General features: G+C 37.7%; 1 protein-coding gene across 7 annotated transcripts in view; it reads left to right on the top strand.

The window, feature by feature from the left end:
• Dlgap1 (DLG associated protein 1) overlaps window positions 1–22598 on the top strand; it is a 772435-nt gene that overhangs the window by 265050 nt on the left and 484787 nt on the right. For 6 of the 7 annotated variants that reach the window (XM_090353401.1, XM_090353404.1, XM_090353402.1 and 3 more), the window contains exon 3: window positions 18004–18109. The exons of the other annotated variant lie outside the window; for it this stretch is intronic. The gene's annotated coding sequence lies outside the window, so the exon portion shown is untranslated. The remainder of the gene's footprint in view (window positions 1–18003; window positions 18110–22598) is intronic. 7 annotated transcript variants of the gene reach the window in all.

Here is a 22598-nt window from a genome sequence, read left to right as displayed (position 1 = left end):
ATTACAAGTGTTCGTCTCTATACCCAGTTCATACTGCTTATATTTACATGTGAACCCCTGTAAAATTGCCCCTTAAGATGCAATAAGGGATGCATTATGCATCAAAAACGCACTTCAAAGAAGAGTCACTTTTTTCTTCTCTCTCTCTGTCTCTGTGTGTCTCTGTATCTCTCTGTGTCTCTCTCCCTCTCTCCCTCTTTCCCTCTCTCCCTCTCTCCCTCTTTCCCTCTCTCCCTCTCTCCCTCTTTCCCTCTCTCCCTCTCTCCCTCCTTCCCTCCCTCCCTCTCTGTCTTTCTTTCTTTTCCAGTCCTGGATACTAAGCTCAGGGCTCAGGGCCTGAGCACTGTTCTTGGGCTTCTCGAGGCTAAAGTTCTACCTCTTGAGCCACAGCATCACTTTTGACTTTTCTATGTATGTGATACGGAGGAATCAAACCTGGGTCTTCGTGCATGCTAGGCAAGCATTGTACCACTAGGCCAAACTCCAGGCTCCCTTTTCGGTATGTCAATACCAGGGCTTGAACTAGGCCTGGGCACTGACCTTGACCTTTTTTTTTGTCCAGGGCTAGCCCATGAGCCAGTTGATTAGTTGGAGCTAAGAGTCTCACTGACATTCTATACAGGCTCCTTCGAACCTCGATGCTCAGATCTCCTATTATAGAAATGAGCTACCACTGCCTGGCAAACATTCACTTTTGACATTTCAACACTCAGACAAAGTTAGGAGCAAGGATGGGTGATCATGAATTTGATATCACAGTTCATTACAAGTTTGTTGTAAAATATGATTCAATATGTGGGCTTTCTATTGAAGGAAGATCGTTAAGATATCCAACCCCTGCCCTTCAGTGGCATCTCCAGTGTGACATGCAGACATACCTGCTTGACACATTCATAAGCTGCGAGTCCCAAACTATTATTTAGAAGTTTGGAAGAAATGAAGCATACTTGGTGATTAGCTTAAAATGAACATTAGTTATTGCAGATAATGGTGTGTGGGTCATGTGTATAATCCTACCTGCTTAGGTGGTCGAGAGCTGAGGATAACAGTTTAAAGCTAGCCTAGGCAAGAAAGTCCCTGGGACTCTTATTTCCAATTATCCACCCTCCCTTCCCCCTCAAATAAAAGCTGGAAGTAGCGTGATGACTCAAGTGGTAGATGTTCTCCTTGAGCAAAAATACCTCAGGAACAGTGCCTAGTCCCAAAACTCAAGCTCCTGGAGCAGGAAGGAAAATCCAAAAGCTTCGATCACTGGCTAGCTTTTCCACACTGGAGACAGGAAAAGGCTTTTGTAATGAACACAATTGTTACTATTTTTACTCTGTTTGCTTGTGATGAAAGTAATCGAGTCATAACAAATGATGTGTGCTTTTATTTTCCCAAACTAGGATGGAATCTCTACCACACATATACACGTGCACACACGCACACACACAAACAAACACCCTTCATTTCCCTTATGCCTTTCCTCCCCACCCCCCCCCAAAAAAAATCTGCCCAGCTGCAGTTTGGATCACTTTTTTTCTTTTGGATTTTTGTATTAATCATTTGGCATTCAGATGTGGCTGTTAATATGTATGTATGTTTTAATTTAACCAAGAGGCTTTAAATAAAAAAAGAATAAACTAAGTTTAAACCATCTTACTTGGTTGGTGATTATGACATAGCTTTGGGGTAGTGGTTTTTACTCAGAAAATATAACTAGCCTTTGTGACAAGAGCTCAATTGTATCATTTCATTTTAGTAATATTGAAGAAGAGATTGCATGTGGGTTTGAAGTTTAAATTTAGTTTTGTTATTTCTTTGCCACTAGATATGTTCACATAAAATACACTATACATATGAAAATACTTTGAAGTAGAGTGATTTCAGAAAACTTGAGTTTGGGGATTTCTGATTGTTGGGGATTATTCTGATTACAACTCAGCCCAGTATCTGTAGGGAAAGATTTTTCACTGCGTAAAAAATAATGTTTAGATGTGACTGAACTTTGCTAGAGAAGTGCAATTCTGTGAGAAACACTCTCCTGAAATTTACATGAAATATAGTTCATCCTTAAGATTCTTGAGAGTGGAGTCATTATCTACCCCATCTTTCCACTAGTACCATATAACTGTGGGTCTCAACTTACTTCAAGATTTGTTCTCAGTCTAATGACCAGGATTTAATGTTGTGTGTACTATAGTGTATATACAATGTGCATCAGGGTCTCCTACGGAGGCAAATCAATAGAATTTCTTTCTTTCTGTCTGTCTGTCAATCTACCTGCCTACCTGTCTTCTATCTTGTATCTTGTATTTATCTATTATCTATCTGTCTAACACTGTAGACAGATATCCTGTTGGATATTTTTCATCTGTCTTTTATCTACCTATCATCTATCTATAATTTATCAGTCTATCTAGAGGGGGAAGGAGAAAAAAGAGAGTGGAGAGAGGAAGAGAGGGAGAGAGAGAGCGAGAGAGAGAGAGAGAGAGAGGGAGAAGGCTTTATGCCTTATGCTAGTAGTGTTGCTCAATCTATGTTCAAAGTCTTTAGAACCAAGAAACTGTCCATCTGAGACAGAAGGACTGAAAACTCAGGTGGCTCTAAGTATAAGTTCTGGATAACAAAGATCATAAAGTCTGTACTTCTAGAGTCCCAAGATAGGGGATGAGAGCATACATACGTGTCTTGGGAGAGAGCACAAGTTGCTTTTTTATTCATCATCCCCTCAGCTGATTGGATGATGCCCTCCCAGATGAATCCCTTACTCAATCCACTGACTCACAGCAATTTTCCTCACAGCCCCATTAACTTACAGAAACATTAACTTACTCCTGTCAACTCAATCCTTAATTCAATCAAGTTGACATGAAAATTAGTCTTCACACATATACTGAGCTCTGCTGTCTCAGACAGTAAAGCTTTGGAACATCCACTTTAAACTTTGCTTTTCACACAGTCACTTTTTAAAACTAGAAACTCCATTCACAGAAACTTAGATGCAAATAACATTTTATAACTTCAAAATTCATTGCATTTTATTATGACAGGAACAGACTTGAAGTGAACTTCCTTTTCAGTTTTCTATCATCTTTCCAGAACCCAGAACTGAGTCTGGCATATAACACAGTCCAAATACATGAATACATTTCTTTCCTCACTGTGAAATCATAACTGCATAGATGGTTTTGTTGTAGGTGTTCAAGACCCAGATGTCGGGAAATCCCAATGGTTGTCAGCTGTGCTATGAATTTGTTGTGGGAGTGTATAAATTCACTACATAGGCCATTTAGCCCTTGTATACCTTTCTTACCATTGGTCTATGAAATGAAGAGATTAGATTAACAAGTGATAAATTTTAGCTCATATTTGAAAATGCTTGATCCATGAGTTTCTGATGACAAGCAGTAGGGAATAGGTTTCTGAGAACTGTGAAAAGTTTGTAGTCCTGGGACCGATGTTGCCAGTTGGCATAGACAAGATTGGAACAAAGACTTGGTTCTTTTTGGCAACTAAAAATTTGGCTCTGATCATTGAACTGCTCACCAATTTGGTTCAAAAACTAAATAAGGCTTTTTATGCATTGGCATGGAAAATTGAGTTTTCTTTTTAAGAATAAGGAAAGCCTAATCCAATACAGAAGAATGAAATGTGATGTGATAAAGAGAGCTATTAGAATAAATCCTGACTCAAAAATTTTCTGTGTGACTTAGTCCAAATATTCTTTTCCAAGGCATACTCTCGTAATACCTTAGTCTTGGCATCTGTAAAGTGGGATGATGTTTAAAATATGTAAATGGAGTAAGTTATTGAATGCATCTGGAATGTGGTAAGCTTTGAAAACTTGATGCCTAGGCTGATATAAATGAATTCATAAAAGGTAACATTGAGGCAAGCCTGCCCTCAGTGTATATAATGAAACCTCAACTTTCCAACTATAACAGGTCAGTGTCTTAATATCTCTCCTCCACTGTCCTCTCTTCTGCAAAATGCTCACCATTTTAGCTCCTACCTCAGAGAGAATTTGTGGATCTTCAGTGTAATAATCCATATAATAAGATAAGAGCAACATCTAACCTGTAGTAAACACTCAATAAGTATACTCATTCTTACGCATGCTAAGTTCATTAAGAGGGAGCAAGTGAGAGAGTGGAGAGCACTTAGCTCTGAATGAAGAGATGGGGAAGAGAACTTGGCAGTAGGGTCTCATACATCATAAATCTAGTAAAATTCTTTTACCTTTTAGTTGAGAAATTATATATTCATGGTAAGCCTTTTAACACTTTAGGAAACAAATAACTGGCAAAAACAAGTTGTTGAATGTGCCCTTACTATAATCACTAAGGATAACTACCCTGTCTCCATGATGTATCTTTCACTTCACCAATAAATCTGTCCTTGCAGGAAAGAGCTGTGCACCAGATTAAAAATACATCACTAAATAGTACCATGCACCTTGTAAATAAGCTACATAACAAGATGACCATGGCGACAGGACAATACATCACAGACCATACTCAGTTCCTCTGGAACACAAGGGCATCTTGTTTGCAGAGAAGAGGTCAGGACCTGGGCATTTCACCACAGAGAATCTTACAGCCAAAGTCCTCGAGCCACTGAGCTGCCACACACACAATGCCATATGAGGTCAGAATAGAAATACAGGTGAAGAATATAAAAACAGGGAAATGCGGATACTTTATTCCAGCAAGCATTACACCTTTTAGAAGTTATTTCTTCCTGATGAGCTTTAAAAACCTAGAAAATATGAGTATAAACTGCACAATTTCAGAGATGATTTGCAATTTGGAAGAAATTTTTGGTAATGTGTAAGTGCACAGTACTCTATTGCTTAAAATAAAAGAGGTAAAATGCCACCAGACCTGGGAATGATGCTTGTAATCTCTCCAAAAGGAAAAAATAAGGTATCTACTTCTTCAAATATGAGTGATCACTTGTTTTTTTCGAATAAATAAGAGCAGAATGACCTGCTTAGCAGAGTAATAAGAAACAATTTCTCCCTTAATAAAATAAGATTTCTCACCTGTTGAAGTCATTTAGGTCTAACTTGGGTGTGTTAAAGCTTTATTGATGTTTATTTAATGTGCAGAACCTGTAGTTATGAATGGATGTTGTTTGATGAGCTTAGACATACACTTTTAAAGATAGAATTAATATCTCTTTAGAGAGCCAAATGTCTCCATTCTTCATACTTAAGAGTAAATGTCTTTCATCAGTGAACTTCCTCTGTTCTACCTTAAGGATGGACTTTCAAAATGAAGACTTAAATTAAATTATATTCAAAATTAAATTGATTTAAAAACCAGGATACTTATGAGAGTGGGGCTTGACTTAAATCAGGAGCCCTGGTCAGACACCCAAGGATTTATTTGTGATACAGAGAAAACACATGAGATTACTACACTAATTAACTTTTCTGTGGTAATAAATTTTTTAAGTAAATGGTCCATAAACCCAAATCTTATAGATGAAATGAGTTAATTATGCTTGTTACACTTGATAGAGTCTGCATCAGTCCATTGCAGCCGGGTAAAAGTTGATGGCTATATAATTTGCAGCATCAAGGGTAAAACAAAAAGGTAACTTCATGCCTTTTGTTCATAAAATAGGAATAGAGGGTCATTAAAAGTACTAAAATGAGAAACTTCTTTTTTCTTTCTGATGAGACCAGTGTTTGAACTTAGGGCCATGCACTTGTTAGTCAAGTACCCTAATACATAACCCAGGCCTCCAGCCTTATTACTCCAGATATTTTTAAGATAGGGTCTTCTGTTTCTTCATGGAATCAGTCCTGAACCAAAAGGGTCCTAAGTATACCCACTCTGTAGCTATGATTACAAATATGAAGCCCCATGCCCATCTTATTTGTTGAGATGGAGTTCTGATAACTTTTTGCTCTGACTGGTCTTAAACCATTATTCCCTCATTTCTTTCTCATGAATAGCTGAGATTCCAGGCATGGATCACCATGTGTGACCCACAAATTTCCTTTCTTCCACCACCCTTGACTCTCAACATGTGGTAATGGCTTTTAGTGCTATTTAATTTTATTCTAAGTTAAAAAAGTATAAATTTTACAGTTCACCTGTATGCTGTGCAATGCACAAAAGAAAATCCGTAATTAAGTTAGGTTCTGATGGCTCATACCTGTAATCCTAGCTTCTCAGGAGTATGAGATCTGAGGATTACAGTTCAAAGCCAGCCAGGAAGGAAAGACTATGAGACTCTTACCTCCAACTAACCACCAAAAAAACAAAAGTGGAGCTGTTGCACACACACACAAACACATGCAAACACAAAAAACTTAAGTTATAGAATCAACTAAAACTTCACAATTAGTATTTCAAAAGTCAATCAGTATGTTCCATACTGACTGAACCGTGAAAATGCTGCACTAAGCTTACACAACTATTTTTATTTCACCTCTTAATAGATGCCCACTCAACCAACACTGTCTCCCTACAGTTTACTAAGAAAAAGGAATGAAGTACATGAAAATGACAATTGGGACTGGGTATGGTGGCACCTTTCTTTATTCCCTTTACTGATGGATCTCACCTGTAATCCTAAAGGAGTATAGGAAGATAGAGGTAGCAAGATCATGGTACAGAGTTTGCCTGAGCAAAAGTATGAAACCCTGTCTAAAAACTAACTGAAGCACAAAGGGACATGACTTAAGCTGTGTAATTCCTATGTAATAAGGATGAAAGCCTGAGTTCAAACCTAAGGACATCCAGAGGAGTGTGTGTGTGTGTGTGTGTGTGTGTGTGTGTGTGTGTGTGTGTGTGTGTGTGTGTGTGTGAGAGAGAGAGAGAGAGAGAGAGAGAGAGAGAGACAGAGAGAGAGAGAGACAGACAGACAGACAGACAGACAGACAGACAGACAGACAGAGACAGAGACAGAGACAGAGAGACAGACAGAAATAATTAAAGAACTCTAGATAGGCCTTTTCTTTCCTTCTTTCTTTTTAAATTTCCTTTGTCATCATTTTCAACCTACCTGGTTGGTTAAAATATCAAAACTGTTATGTTTAGCCAAAAAGAAATAATGTAAGGAAGAAATGATGTAGAAGGTTTTTGTTGCTTAGAATAACATTGTATTCTTGCATTTCTGGTTTCAGCACTCCTCTTGTGGCTGCCAGCTTCCTTATGTAGATGTAGGCATAGCACCTTTACTCCTGTTCTCCCATTGACTCTCTCTATACCAGTGAACTCTGCTGAAGTGTATATGACCTCCAGTCTGTCAGCGAGATCTCTACATTTAGCCTACTCCCAACTGAGCCTGCTTTCAATTGCCTATACAGGTACCTGATGAGCTTTCCAGATGTTTATCATTTCACCCCAAGCAGCAGCAGCCTGGAGCTCACTTGTGAGCTCCATTTTATCTTTAGAACTTTTCCTCACTTTCTCATGGTACGTCTGTGGCCATTTCCTCTTCTACTACCTCTTGCCTAACTTCATTTCACCTTGACTGACTTCTTAGCAATTCTGTGACTAACCAGGCACACTCAAGGTTACGTCGAAATTCCAGAAGATTTCCAGCCTGGAACACTCCTGTCTTGCACATGACTACTACTCTCACATCCTTTAAGATTTTGTCCAACTCACATTATAATGAGATCCTATATTAGTCATACTTCAGTTCCCATAACAAAATACCACAGGATGGATGAAGTGTATTGAAAATAGGTCCATGAGATGATGGATCTCACCTGTAATCGTAACAATTCAGGAAGCTGAACTCTGAATATTGCAGTTTGAAACTAGTCTGGGCAGCAAAGTCTGTGAGACTCAATTCCAATTAACTAGTACAAAGCCAGAAGTGGAGCTGTGCAAATAGTATAGCATCAGTCTTAAGCAAAAATGCTTAGGGACAGTGGCCAGACCATGAGTTCAAGCTTGAGGACACACACACACACACACACACACACACACACACACACACACACACACACACACACAGGCTAGCTCAGAGTTTTGGAAACTCAGAAGCATGACACCAACATTATGACTCTGATAAAGACCTCATAAAAGAAGCACAATGGCAGAAGTATGTGAAGTTGTAGAGATTGCAAAGGAGGCAGGAATCTAGAGGGGGGGGGAAAGCTTATTGTTGTCTTTTATAAGAGCCTTCTTGTAGAGTCTCACAAGAACTGCATTAATGACTTCTGAGGTGATGCCTCCAGTGACTTTATAATATTATGGTCCATGAAGTTTCACCTCTTCATACCACCTCATACCATCTGCACTGTGGGGATCAATTTTTTGACATCTGATCTCTCAAGGGCATACCAGGACCAAATCTAAAGCGTAATAGGTCCTCCTACCTACTCCACACACCCCACCCGTGCACGTCCTAATATTTCTCTGAAGTCTGTTTCACTTTCAAAACTCTAATTGACTGCTTCAACATGTTTATTAATGGATTCTGTTTATTCATCTTCACTAACATGAAATGGTTGCTGGCAAATTCTGAGCCACTAATGCTAGGAAAACACTATAGTAAGTCTTTATGGAGCGATAGGATTAGTGAATGAATGAATGAATGAACAAATGAGCACTCCTAATCTAACTAAGGGTAGTAGTCGTGACATGGTTTACAAGTCAGAACATAGAAGCACAAAGAGACTGGGTAACTTCCACAGGTCAGAGATCTTGTAAGAGTGGAGCTAATCTGAAGATCTGACTTTTCTTATCTGAACTTTTTCTGGTTTTTTATACTGCAAAGCTTGTACTTTATGAAAATTTAGATACTCCATAAAAATGCAATGAATGTGTAGTTTGTATTCCTTTTCGGCACACTCTTAGGCAATAGTTTTTAAATGTGCCTCTGAATGTTGAAGCTAAGTGACTGGCTTAGAGTGTAGCTCCTAGAATGAATGATGACAAAAGGTATATTAGTTTGAACTCTGGTTGCTGAGTTATACAAGCAATTTAACCGAAGCTACCTTAATCAAAAAATTAATTTTAAATTAATTTAAAGGATTTAAACAAAGTGGACTATGATCTAAGAATATTATGAACTCAAAGTCACTGGAAAGAAAAATGAAGTGAAGGAAGAAAATAAATGAGTTTAAAGAGTTTGCAGTCTATTTGCATGCTTGTCTTTTGCTTTCTTCCTTCACAACTTACCTGAATACCACCAAGCTCCATCCACTGGAGTTTACCCTAAGGGAGGTTACTGTCTTCTTGATGTAAGCCAGATGCAGAATTTGGTTGAAATGCCTCCAATTAATAATGGCCAGGAAGGAGGACTTAATAATCAAACCACTCAGAAATGACAAACCTGACTATGAGGGAATGGAGGTATACTGGGGAGATGCCAGAGACAGGGGATCAGCTAACACCCTGAAACGGACTGACTCTCCAAAACAGACAGCGGAATGGTGGAAGGTGCCTTACAGAACAGAAGCCCTTCAGTACAGATTCCTGTTTTTCTTTCATCTCTGTGATCTAAATGTCATTCTTCTTGAAGAAACCCATTTGATCCTTCTGAAACTCAGATAAGAGTTTTGTTATTTTGCATTTGTTCTCACAAATGTGTAAGAATTAAAACTTAATATACATTAGTATTAAGATTCTTGGGATAAGGGGCAGGAAACAAAAGTACCAGAGAATAGGTTCTTCATTCTAATTTCAGTCCTAGCAAACAAGTACTAAATATTGTCAGGAAGCTGTGGTTCATGTCTGTAACACTAACTACTCAAGAGGCTGAGATCTGAGAATCAAAGTACCCAGGCAAGAAGGTCTGAAAAACTCTTATCTCCAGTCAACCAGCAGAAAAGCTAGAAGTGGAAATGTGGCTCAAGTTTATCGAATTCCAGCCTTGTAGCAGAAAATCTAAAGGATAGCAGCCAGGCACCTTAGTTCAAGACCTAGTACTGGCACAAAAGAAAAAAAGAAAGAAAAGGGAAACTAGGCACTGGTGGCTCACATGTATAATCCTAACTACTCTGAAGGCTAAGATCTGAGGATCCACTTTTGAAACCAACACAGGCAAGAAATTCCGTGAGACTTTTATCTCTAATTAACCACCACCAGAAGATTGGAAATGGGCCTATGAGTGGCTCAAATTAGTAGAGTGCTAGCCTTGAGTAAAAATGCTCAGGACACACTCAAGGTCCAATCCCTGACATCAAGCCCAATGACTGACAAAGGAAAAAGAGAAAAGGAGAGGAAAGGAGGAAGGGAACGGATGTCTAGGTCAAGACAATTCTTGGAAGTCATGTTTATCAGATGAATTACCTAGGAGCATTTTCAAAGTGCAGGTTTCCTGAATTTACTTCTGAATATGCCTGGAATATTCCAGCTACTGGAGAGGCTGAGGCAGGAGGATTACTTGAACCTAGGAAATTAGGGCCAGCCTGCACAACTTAATGAAACCTTGAATCAGAAAATAAAAATACAGTAAAAAATTGTATGAAGCATTGTAATTTATACCTTCAAGCAGTTTTCCAGAAAACCATGATGACCAACTGTATTTCAGAATTGTTTGACTAAGTAAGGCATCAGTGTTTGACATATATCTTTATGTCGCAATCATTTAACTTAGGAAACATTCCAGTTTTAATGAAATATTATTATTTATGTTCAGGTGTCTTTTTTATAGGTTACATTGTCTTTCCATTTTCTTCTTATAGGTAATTTGAAATGCTATTTATCATAAAATAGATTCTTAATCAATATTTATGAGTAGATAAGCAGTCAGTTCTGTATATTTCAAAAACTAACAATTATGTATTCTTGAGTCCTCTCATATATGAAGAAGAAATTCTTTTTTAAATAATTTTTATTGTGATTAATAGAAGGATTACATTATATTCACCAGATAGAAGGTGCACAACTTCACAAACATTGATACCCTTCCCCATTTCCCTCCCCCCCATTATCTTGATTTCCTCCCTTCCCTATCCAATTTCAAATAACCAATTAAGCACATATAAAATATATCAGATAACAAGGTGAAAAAATTGTAACAATATGAGATAATCAAAGAATGGCAAAAGAGATGAGAGATAACATAATACATTAAGGACAACAGTCACTCATTATATGGCTTTTGTTTCCTTCTCCTAGAAGTCCTTACATTTAGTGTCATACTATTTGGCCTAATGTCTCTAGATTTTGTTCTACTATAAATCTCTGCTAGGAGAGCCCAAGGTTTCTACTGATTATGACAAATAAGGGAGACTATTGGGCCTATGTTCCTTTGAGTCTGGCTTACTTCACTTAATATGATTTTTTTCTAAGTCTTTCCATTTCCTTACAAATGGGGAGATGTCTTTCTTTCTGACAGCAGCATAGAATTTCATTGTGTACAAATACCACATCTTGTTGATCCACTCATCAACTGAGGGACATCTGGGTTGGTTCGATATCTTTGCTATGGTAAATAGTGCTGCAATGAACATCATTGTACTAGTGGATTTAGTATGCCCTTATTTCTGGATGGTTGGGTAAATGCCAAGTAGTGGAATTGCTGGGTTATAGGGGAGCTCTATGTTTAGTCTTTTGAGGAACTGCCACACTGCTTTCCATAGTGATTGAACAAGTTTTCACTTCCACCAACAGTGTAGTAGTGATCCCTCCTGGCCACATCCCCTCCAACATCTGTTGTTACTAGTTTTCTTGATCCTGGACATTCTAACTGGAGTGAGGTGGAATCTTAGAGTTGTTTTGATTTGCATTTCTTTCATGACCAGAGATGTTGAGCACTTATTCATATGTCTATAGGCCATTTTTGTTTCTTCTTCAGAGAAGACTCTCTTTAAGTCTTTGGCCCATCTTTTAGTGGGATGGTTGTTACTTTGGAGATTAGTTTTGGAGTGATTCAATTTTTTGAGCTGTTGATATATTTTAGATATGAGGCCTTTGTCCGTTTTATGGTGAAGATCGGAGAAGAAATTCTTTTCTAACTTAGTAAGAGTTACAGGAATGTTTTTGCATTTTTATTTGTTTATTTACAATTTTTATTGTAATTAATAGAAGGATTACAGTTATAGTCTCCAGATAGAGGGTGCATTATTTCACACATATTGATATCCCTTCTCATGTTTTGTCCCCATTTCCCTTTTCCTACCCCCTCCCCTCATCTTGTTTTCCCAGTTCCCTTTCTTATTTCAAATAAACAAATAAACATATATACAATGTACCAGATAGCAAGGTAAGATACTGTAACAATATGAGAATAATGAAGGAGCAACAAAAGAGATGAGAAATAACATAGTACATTACGAACAACAATTATACATTATATGGCTTTTGTTTCCATATCCTGGAGGTCCTTTCATTTAGCCTCATCTTATGTGGCCTTATGTGTCTAGGTTTTGAGCTATTGTAATCCTCTGCTAGAAGAGTCCATGGTTTATACTAATTATTACAAATGAGGGAAACCAGTGAGCCTATGTTCCTTTGAGTCTAGCTTTGAGTCTGGCTTTGAGTCTTTCCATTTCCTTTCAATGGGGCAATGTCTTTCTTTCTGATGGCAGCATAGAATTCCATTGTGTATAAAAACCACATCTTGGGGCCGGGAGTTTGGCCTAGTGGTTAAAGTGCTTGCCTAGCATGCATGAAGACCCGGGTTCGATTCTTCAGTACCACATACATAGATAAAAGCCAGAAATGGTGCTGAGGCTCAAGCGGTAGAGCTTTAGCCTTGAGAAAGTCCAAGGACAGTGCTCAGGCCCTAAGCTCAAGCCCAGGACTGGCAAAAAAAAAAAAAAAACCACATCTTGTTGATCCAATCAATCATCAACTGGGGGCAATCTTGGTTGGTTCCATATCTTTGCTATGATAAATAGTGCTGCAATGAACATCGTTGTGCTAGTGGGTTTAGTATGACATTGTTTCTGGATGATTGGGTAAATACCAAGGAGTGGAATTGCTGGGCCAGAGGGGAGCTCTATGTTTAGTCTTTTGAGGAACTGCTATACTGCTTTCCATAGTGGTTAAATGAGTTTACATTCTCATCAAGAGTGTAATAGTGATCCTTCCTGGCCATATCCCTGCCAGCATCTGTTGTTATTAGATTTCTTGATCATGGCCATTCTAACTGGAGTAAGGTGGATGGAATCTCACAGTTGTTTTGATTTTCATTTCTTTTATGGCCAGAGATGTGGAGATTTAGAATACTGAACAATATGATATCAGAGCACCAAGTTTTTATAATGGAATTAAACTTTTTTATTAAAGAATTTATTAACATTGATTTTTTACATCATATGTCATGTTTAACATGTTTCATGTTTAATGACAAGTTTAACAAACAAGTGTTCAAGAAGGGAATCTCTATATACAATCTCTGACACTTAGTTTTTAGAACATAATCAAAATTAGGTAAGGGTTTCTATATCATAAATACATATTGATTTATGTAATAAAACATTATGTCTATGAAGTCATAGGTGTTTATGTATATATAGTTGTGTTTATATTTCCGATACCATGTCCATAGCATTGGGTATGCAAATATTGAATCCTCGCTCTTGTTCTGTTTGGATCTAATAGCCACATATTAAGAATACCATGTGCCTTTTGTTCCTTTGGTCTTGACTTGTCTCACTCAACAAGATTTGCTCCACATTCATCCACTTCCCTGCAAATGTCATTATTTTATCTTTTCTGTTGGCTATGTAGAATTCCATTGTGTGTGTGTGTGTGTGTGTGTGTGTGTGTATTACATTTTCTGTATACATTCATCTGCAGTAGGGCATCTGGATTGTTTCCATTGCCTGGCTATTGTGAATAGTGCAGAGATAAACATAGCTGAGCAGGTGTCCTTATCATATCTGGGGTTATGATGTTCAGAGTAGATGCCCAGAAGTGGTATGGCGGGATCATAGGGAAGGTCAATTTTCAGTTAAGAAACTTCCACACTGCTTTCCAGAGTGGCTGAACTAGTTTCCAATCCCACCAGCAGTGCAGTGGGGTTTCTTTTTCTCCACAACCCCATCAGCAACTGTCATTGTCTGAGTTCAAAATCTTGGCCATTCTTGTTGGGGTAAGGTGGTATCTTAGGGTTGTTTTTATTTGCATTTCCTTTATGACCATGGATGATGAACATTTTCTCATATCTTTTTTCTGCCATTTTAATCTCTTCTTCTGATAAGTCTCTCTTTAATTCCCTTGACCATTTAGTGAATGGTTTGTTGGGATTGGGGGGGATTAGTTTCTTGAGTTCCCAGTAGATACTGGATATGAAGCATTTGTCAGATGTATTATTAGTAAATATCTTTTTCCAGTTGGTTGGCTGGCTTTCTCTACTTTTGTGGCTATGTTTTTATCTGTGCAGAAACTTTTTATTTTTAGGTAGTCCCATTTATTGAGTCTCTCTCCAATCTGTTGTGACCCAGGGATTCTGTTCAGGAATCTTTTGCCTGTGCCTATGAGTTCCAGTGTCTCTCCTACTTTATCATGTAGCATGACATTGAGGTCTTTGATCCACTTTGAGTTAATGCTTGTGCATGGTGAAAGGGTAGGGTCAATTTTTAGTTTTCTGCATGTGGCTTCCCAGTTTTGCCAGCACCAATAATTGAATAAACTGTATTTGTTCCACTGTATATCTTTGGCTCCTTTGTCAAATACAAATTGGCTATAGGTATGTGGTTCTATTTCTGGGTCTTCTATTCTGTTCCATTGATCTTCTGGTCTGTTTTTGTGCCAATACCATATATTGTAATACCACCAGCATAGCTCATTTGCCTAGAACTGTTTTGGCTATTCTAGGTCTTTCTTGCTCTATATGAACCTTTGGATTATGTCTTCTCTGGAATTTAATTTTTATCTTCTATAGATTGAATATATATTCATATATATGGTCGTATAACGTTGACAGTATACTTCAAGTACGTACATTTACATGGGACTATTCTTTCATTGTTGTTCTTGCATTTCTTTATCCACAGCCTTGCAATGCCTGTCAACAGTACAGGTTCAAATTAGTCCTTTGGCTTAGCATGGCGGTTAACACCTATAACCCTGGGTACTCAAGAGGCAGAGATTAGGAGGATCTTAGTTTGAGATCATCCCATGGAAAAAGTTTACAGATGCCCCTATCAGCCAGTAAATACCTGTGTATGATGTGGTGTATGCCTATCATGGAAGCGTGTGGGAAACATAAATAGGAGGATCAAAGTCCGAGTTAGTTTATGCATAAATATGAAAATGTTTATGTAATATGTTAAAAAGCAAAAAGGGCCTCAAGAGCAGTTCTGGTGATAAAGTGCCTGCAGCATATTCAGGGTGCTTAACTCAAACCCTGGTGCCAATTTTTAAAAAGTATTTTAACAAGCAATGTAAAGGGTTATAATGGTATTTTGGAACATGAAAATTCTGCATTTGTAAAGGATGGGATTTCCAGATGGAGGATCTAGGATCTAGTTCTATCTTTTATTCTACCAACTGCATAAAATTTATTGAGCCATAGTATGTCTCTGGCTTCAGACATCTCTTCTTTAGTGCAAATTGTGTGTTCCTGCAGACACTATATTTCTTATGATACATTATGAGGGTATAAAGAAAGTATTGTAACTGATATTCTTAGTTCTCAATCTGACAGCAATTGCTTATTACTTAGATTTACTGTTCTTCTTATTCCCTTTTAAAGCTGTATTTACATGCTAGCTAGTTAGGTCCACAAAGTCATATTTCTTAAACAAATAGAAGCAGATCTCTGCAGGTACTTACATTTTTCTACACCAGTGTGATCTTCCAAAAGAGAAAATCACATCTCAGCTTATAGCATGTGATTGATCTAAAGAGGCTGCATCTCCCATAAGTGTGGTCCAATTTTGCCACTTTTCTAAGAAAGTATCAGTAATGATGAGAGATAAAAGTTTCCTCAAGGTGCCAGCAAGCCACAGAACTTTCCTGCCATAGCTGGGTCTCCTATGAAAATGAAATAGTCAACTTGGGGAAAATGATGGTTTTAGTTCCCTTCAATCACAAGTACTAAGTGGCTCTATTGGTATCACAAATAAGACTTAAGAAATGAACTGAATGTACCTTTTGTGTATTCTGAACCTTGCAAAATCATACCATTCATGAGTACACTGTATTGCTTTTTAAAGAGAATGGAAAGGATAGTGGTTGAAAAGTATTCTACTTATCACCATGATATGAATTTTATGTTTGTAGTTGATTTCCTTTTCAAAGCGGCATAAAATGATCACATAGTGTGACATCAGACAGGAATGGCACTATATAAACTTTCTGGGGGCACTCTGGTCTCACATCACTGACTTCAGTGGCTGTCAGTGAAGTTTTTAGAAGATAGTTCTTTTGGTGTGTATATCAGTATCCACACAATTCATAGCTTGAACTTATGGGTTAGGCATTTCCCTTTAGTATTCTTTTGGGTTGTGACTGCATTAAACTGCGGAGCTTTTGTATGGCAAAGGACATAGCTAGTAAATTAATTAGGAAGCCTACAGAGTGGGAGAAGATCTTCACCAACCAAACAACGGACAAAGGCCTCATATCTAAAATATATCAACAACTCAAAAAATTGAATCACTCCAAAACTAATCTCCAAAGTAACAACCATCCCATTAAAAAATGGGCCAAAGACTTAAAGAGAGTCTTCTCTGAAGAAGAAACAAAAATGGCCTATAGACACATGAAGAAATGCTCAACATCTGTGGTCATAAAAGAAATGCAAATCAAAACAACTCTAAGATTCCACCTCACTCCAGTAAGAATGGCCAGGATCAGGAAAACGAATAATAACAGATGCTGGAGGGGATGTGGCCAGGAGGGATCACTACTACACTGTTGGTGGGAGTGCAACCTCGTTCAACCACTATAGAAAGCAGTGTGGCAGTGCCTCAAAAGGCTAAACATAGAACTCCCCTATGACCCAGCAATTCCACTACTTGGCATTTACCCAACAATCCAGAAACTAGGACATACTAAATCCACTAGCACAACAATGTTCATTGCAGCACTATTCACCATAGCAAAGATGTGGAACCAACCTAGATGTCCCTCAGTTGATGAGTGGATCAACAAGATGTGGTATTTGTACACAATGGAATTCTATGCTGCTGTCAGAAAGAATGACATCGCCCCATTTATTAGGAAATGGAAAGACTTAGAAAAAATCATATTAAGTGAAGTAAGCCAGACTCAAAGGAACTTAGGCTCAATGGTTTCCCTCATTTGTCATAAGCAGTAGAAACCTTGGGCTCTACTAGCAGAGATCTGCAATAGAGCAAAATTTTGATACATAAGGCCATATAGTAGGACATTAAATGAAAGGACCTCTAGGATATTGAAACATAAGCCATATAATGAATGATTGTTGTCCTTAATGTACTATGTTGTCTCCCATCTCCTTTGCTGTCCCTTGGGTATCTCATATTGTTACAGTATCTCACTTTGTTATCTGATATATTGAATTTATTTGTATTTGGTTATTTGAAATTTGATAGGGAAGGGGGGAAAACCAAGACGGGTGGGGGGGTGAGGGGGAGGGTAATGGGTACCAAGACATGTGAAAGGGTATCAATGTATGTGTATTAATGCACCTTCTATCTGTCAAATATCATGTAACCCTTTTATCAATTACAATAAAAAATTTAAAAAATATCTTTAAGTAGTTTCACAGAGGAGTTGCTATTCAACAAAGCACCTTTTCTCATATGTGGACATTGTGATTACTTTATAAATATATATGTATATGTACTTTGAGGGTAGATAAGTCTATACAAATGTACTAACTGAAATAGAGTACATTCAGGGGAGAAGTCAAACAGTATAACTCCCTTAGCATTTTGTTCAAGGACAGTGCTCTACCACTTGAGCCACACCTTTGTTTCCAGCTTTTTGAAGGTCTCATGGACTTCCTTGCTTTGGCTGATTTCAAACCATAGTCATCAGATCCTAGCCTCATGGGTAGCTTGGATTACAGATGTGAGCTGCTAGCTCCTCAAGATCATTCTTAAATGTCCTTTTCTTCTTTCAATTTGTCACATGCAATCATTGCATTATTTTCTTTTAGAACAATTGAATCTCATACATCAAGAGTGACATCAGGTTTGAAAACCCTGCCATTTGGATCTTTTTCTGCCTTAGAACCAAGAAAAACAGAAAATTGACAATCAAAGGTAATGCATTTTACAGCTTCTTTTTTAATATAGTGCTATATTTGAACAAAATTGTTTTATCTTATAATTTCAAACATATTAATAGACCACTGATTTCTGATTTTAAAGTGTATAGTTTTTAACTCCTTGATTACATGTATAGACTTGGAAAGATGTAGGTCTGTGTTCATGTCATCATTCATCTAGAATATGATGTCATGCAATTATGGAAGTAAGTGATACAATGGCTTTTTAAAATATATTTTTATTGTAAATAATAGAAGGGTTGCATTATATTCACCAGATAGAAGGTGCATTACTTCACAAACATTGATACCCTTTCTCATGCCTTGGTCCCCATTTCCCTCCCCCACCCCGCCCCTCATCTTGTTTTCCCTTCTTCCCTATCCGATTTCAAATAAGCATATATACAATATATCAAATATCAAGGTAAAATACTGTAACAATATGAGATAACCAAGGGACAGCAAAAGAGATGAGAGATAACATAGTACATTAAGGACAACAATCACTAATTATATGGCTTTTGTTTCTATATCTTGAGGTGCTTTCATTTAATACTATATGGCCTTATGTATCTAGGTTTTGCTCTATTGTAAATCTCTGCTAGGAGAGCCCAAGGTTTCTACTGATTATGACAAATGAGGGAAGCCATTGAGCCTAAGTTCCTTTGAGTCTGGCTTACTTCACTTAATATTATTTTTCTAAGTCTTTCCATTTCCTCACAAATGGAGTGATGTCATTCTTTCTTACAGCAGCATAGAATTCCGTTGTGTATAAATACCACATCTTGTTAATCCACTCATCAACTGAGGGACATCTGGATTGGTTCCATATCTTTGCCATGGCAAATAGTGCTGCAATGAACATCATGACACAGTGGCTTTTTTCCCTTAGCATGTCATGCAAATTTGCATTTATTAACACAGACAGACAAGAGAGAATGTGAGGAGAGCAAGAGGGGAAGGTAGGAAGGAAGGAAGGAAGGAAGATAGGTAGGTAGGTTTTGTTGTTCTTTAGGGGTTGGGTAAAAAATATAGTTAGTGAATGCTAAGAAGCAACTAGTAAGGCTAAAACAGATGTAACAAACATAAATAGATAGATAGATAGATAGATAGATAGATAGATAGATAGATAGATAGATAGGTAGATAATAACTAATATAGTGCTAGACACTGTGACTGGTGATTAGGGAAGTTGGGAAGTTTTAGCTCTACAAGAAGTTAGAATGACCCTTCCCCTAAGGAAGAAATTGAGGGGATGGGGAATGACTCCCTCAAGTGGTGGAAAATTTGCTTGACCAATAGAAGATCCTGATTTCAAATCCAAGTACTAACAACAACAAAAAGAAGGAAGGAAGGAAGGAAGGAAGGAAGGAAGGAAGGAAGGAAGGAAGGAAGGAAGGAAAGAAAGAGAAAGAAAGAAAGAAAGGAAGGAAGGAAGGAAGGAAGGGAAAGAAAGAAAGAGGGAAAAAAGAAAGAAAGAAAGAAAGGAAGAAAGAAAGAAAGAAAGAAAGAAAGAAAGAAAGGAAAGGAAAGGAAAGAAAGCAAGAGGGAAAAAAAGAAAGAAAGAAAGAAAGGAAGGAAGGAAGAAAGAAAGAAAGGAAGGAAGGAAGAAGGATAGAAAGAAAGAAAGAAGGAAGGAAGGAAGGAAGGAAGGAAGGAAGGAAGGAAGGAAGAACAAGCTAGGTGTGGTATTATATACCAGCAATCTAACTGAGTTGGGAGTTAACAATCTCAAACTGATTCCATCCAAAAGTATATGGCTCTATCTTGAAAATAACTAAACCTAAAAAGCACTCCATTTAGCAATCATAAGTCCCTGAATTCAAACCCCAGTACAACTAAAAAGTAACTACTGTACATAATAAGGAAAACATTTGGAATCACTATAAGCAATATAATGACACTCAACTGTATCTTAATGGCTAATTGTATGTTGTCTCCTATATGATGAAGTGCCTCTGAATGCCTATGTAGAATCTTCTCATTACCCTTTCTATTCAGAAATAACCCTGTGAGCAGTGGCATCATTTTTATGAAAGCATGACTGAAAATATGGCTGGATAGGCATCATGTTAGATGGATGGTCTTCTAGCAAAGTAGACTTCACACCAAAGTAAATCAGGATGTTTTGTTGTTGTTCTTTTGGGGTTGTGTAAAGCATGGGGCTTTACTGTGTTTGACACAGGCCACATGGTTAGAAGTATATAATCAGTGAACTCTTAAGAAGCAACTAGTGAAGATAAAACAAATGGTGACAAAACATCGGAACTGACTGACACTTGCCATTTTCTAGTAAAATCCAGGGAAATGTGGGGAAGGGCAATGGCAGGGAAAAGATTGGGGTAGCAAGACTAGGGATGACATGGAAGATGGCAAGGCAAAAAGACCAAAGGGAGTAGACAGACATGACTTAAGAAGATGTCTTGATGTTACAGAGGTATGTCTCAAAAGACACCACCACATCCTGAGTACAGAAAACAAACCTAGTGAGTGACCCCAGCTCATTTGGAGGCAAGAGAAATTTCTGAAGTTGACTGGTTCCCTTACTGTGTCTTCTTAGTTTTCTTCCTATGCTTTTCTTTGGCCTAAAAGTTTTCCTTATTAATTGCTAATCAATCTGCTTTTCATTCAAAAAGTATTCTATGCCTGGTACTAGAGGCTTAAATTTGCTTCCTGCTTAACTTCACTTACCAGTGATCTAGCCATATATGATGTCTGTGATTTATCTGTTGCTTTTATGGCATTTATTTCTCAAAATCAGATGGGTCTGGGTTGAGGCTTGAGACGTTTCATTAATAACAAGTTCCCAACACATTCAGACTCCACTGGTCCAGAGGTGTCCCTTGGAGAAGGGTTCTGTATACCAAATGATCCAGGCTTGGCACTCTGATATCTGCATTGTGATTTAAGTGAGAGCGATTACAATTTAAAAAAAAATATTTCAGTACCCCTTGGATTTTATGTACATTTATCTGAATTGGGGAAGGGAAGGGCAACAACAAAATGGTGAGACAAAGGGCAAGGGGTGAACCAATGCAATAGCGACACTCATAAGACATTGGATTGGAAAAGAACTTTACAACTTGTGGAGGTTGGGAGAGTGGAAAGAGGGAATGTGGGATAAAAACAAGGGAGAGTCTGACTGTTCAACAAAAAATGTACTCATTACATTATATAAATAATTATAACATGTCTGTACATTATCTTGACAATAAAACTAAATTTAAAAAATCTCAGTATCTCCATGTGGGGAGGTTTGTTAATTTAGTACACGATTCAAGTTTCATGTTCATATCATTTTAACATCTTAAAATTTCCTACTAAAGCTTTTGGAATCATCTTTCTGGTGGATGGATGGATGGATGGATGGATGAATAAATGAATGATTAAAAGGAAAATATCCTGATTTAGCAAAAAAAGCTTAGCAAAGAAGCACTTGCTAGGCAGATGTTCTACCATTTGAGCCACACTATCAGCCCTTTTTAAACTGTCTCTTCCGTGTAGCTGAAACTGCAGAATGAGACCTCCCTGCCCAGCTTATTTCTTGAGACAGGAATCCTAATAGCTGTTTACACAAACAAGTCTCAGATCTTGATCCTCCCTATTCTTGCTTCCTGAGTAGCTGGCATTACAGTAAAGAACCAGCACATTCGTGAAATCTATAGTTAAGAACTGGCATGTTGGATAGGGATCAGTTGGTTTCCTTCACATGAACACCTTTCTATAAGGTCACATTCAACATATAAGACACTTAATTGTGTGAACTAACTTTATCTATCCAAAGCCTGGGCTTGTGGGTATCAATAGCATTGTATTCATTAATAAGCAGAGTTTTCACAAAATACTTCTTGCTATTTGATTGAGTAGAATGAGAAAAATGTCATTTTAATCAAGACAAATTGTACATTTTACTTTATAAAAAAGCCACTGGGTATGTGAAACCAGGAAATTACATCAATTTAATAAGGCACATTTGCAAATGTCTCTTCCTTGCGTTTAAATTTTGCAGCTGCAGTATAATTCCAGTGTTTATTCACAGAGAACAATGGTGCTTTCTGCTCTCTTGTTTTTTTGCATTTTCGTGTGTGTGTGTGTGTGTGTGTGTGTGTGTGTGTGTGTGTGTGTGTGTGTGTGTATGTGTGTGTACGCAAATGTTCCAAATTGCTTCTCCACATATTATATCTGCACACATCATTTGGGGTTTAGCATGAGAAATTAAGCCTCATTTACTTTCTAAAATAACTGATTCTGCTGTCTTTTTTCTACCTGCTCTTTGATTTCATCCCAGAAAGTGAACTCAAAGCCTTATTTCACAGCTTAGTGTTCAAATTTCTTGTTTTTTTAAAAAATTGTATTTTACTCTTGCGATAATGTATAGAGGGGTTACAGTTACATTTGTCAAGTGGTGGGTATATCATTTCTCGAAACTTGATACCCCTTCTCATGTTTTTGTCCCCCTTATCCTCCTACCTCCCCCTCGCAGT

This window comes from Megascapheus bottae, chromosome 19, assembly GCF_031878675.1.
Source record: "Megascapheus bottae isolate mThoBot1 chromosome 19, mThoBot2.hap1, whole genome shotgun sequence".
In the NCBI taxonomy this organism is placed as follows: domain Eukaryota; kingdom Metazoa; phylum Chordata; class Mammalia; order Rodentia; family Geomyidae; genus Megascapheus; species Megascapheus bottae.
Note: the sequence above shows the minus strand (reverse complement) of the source record. Positions and strands in the feature narration are given on the sequence as shown.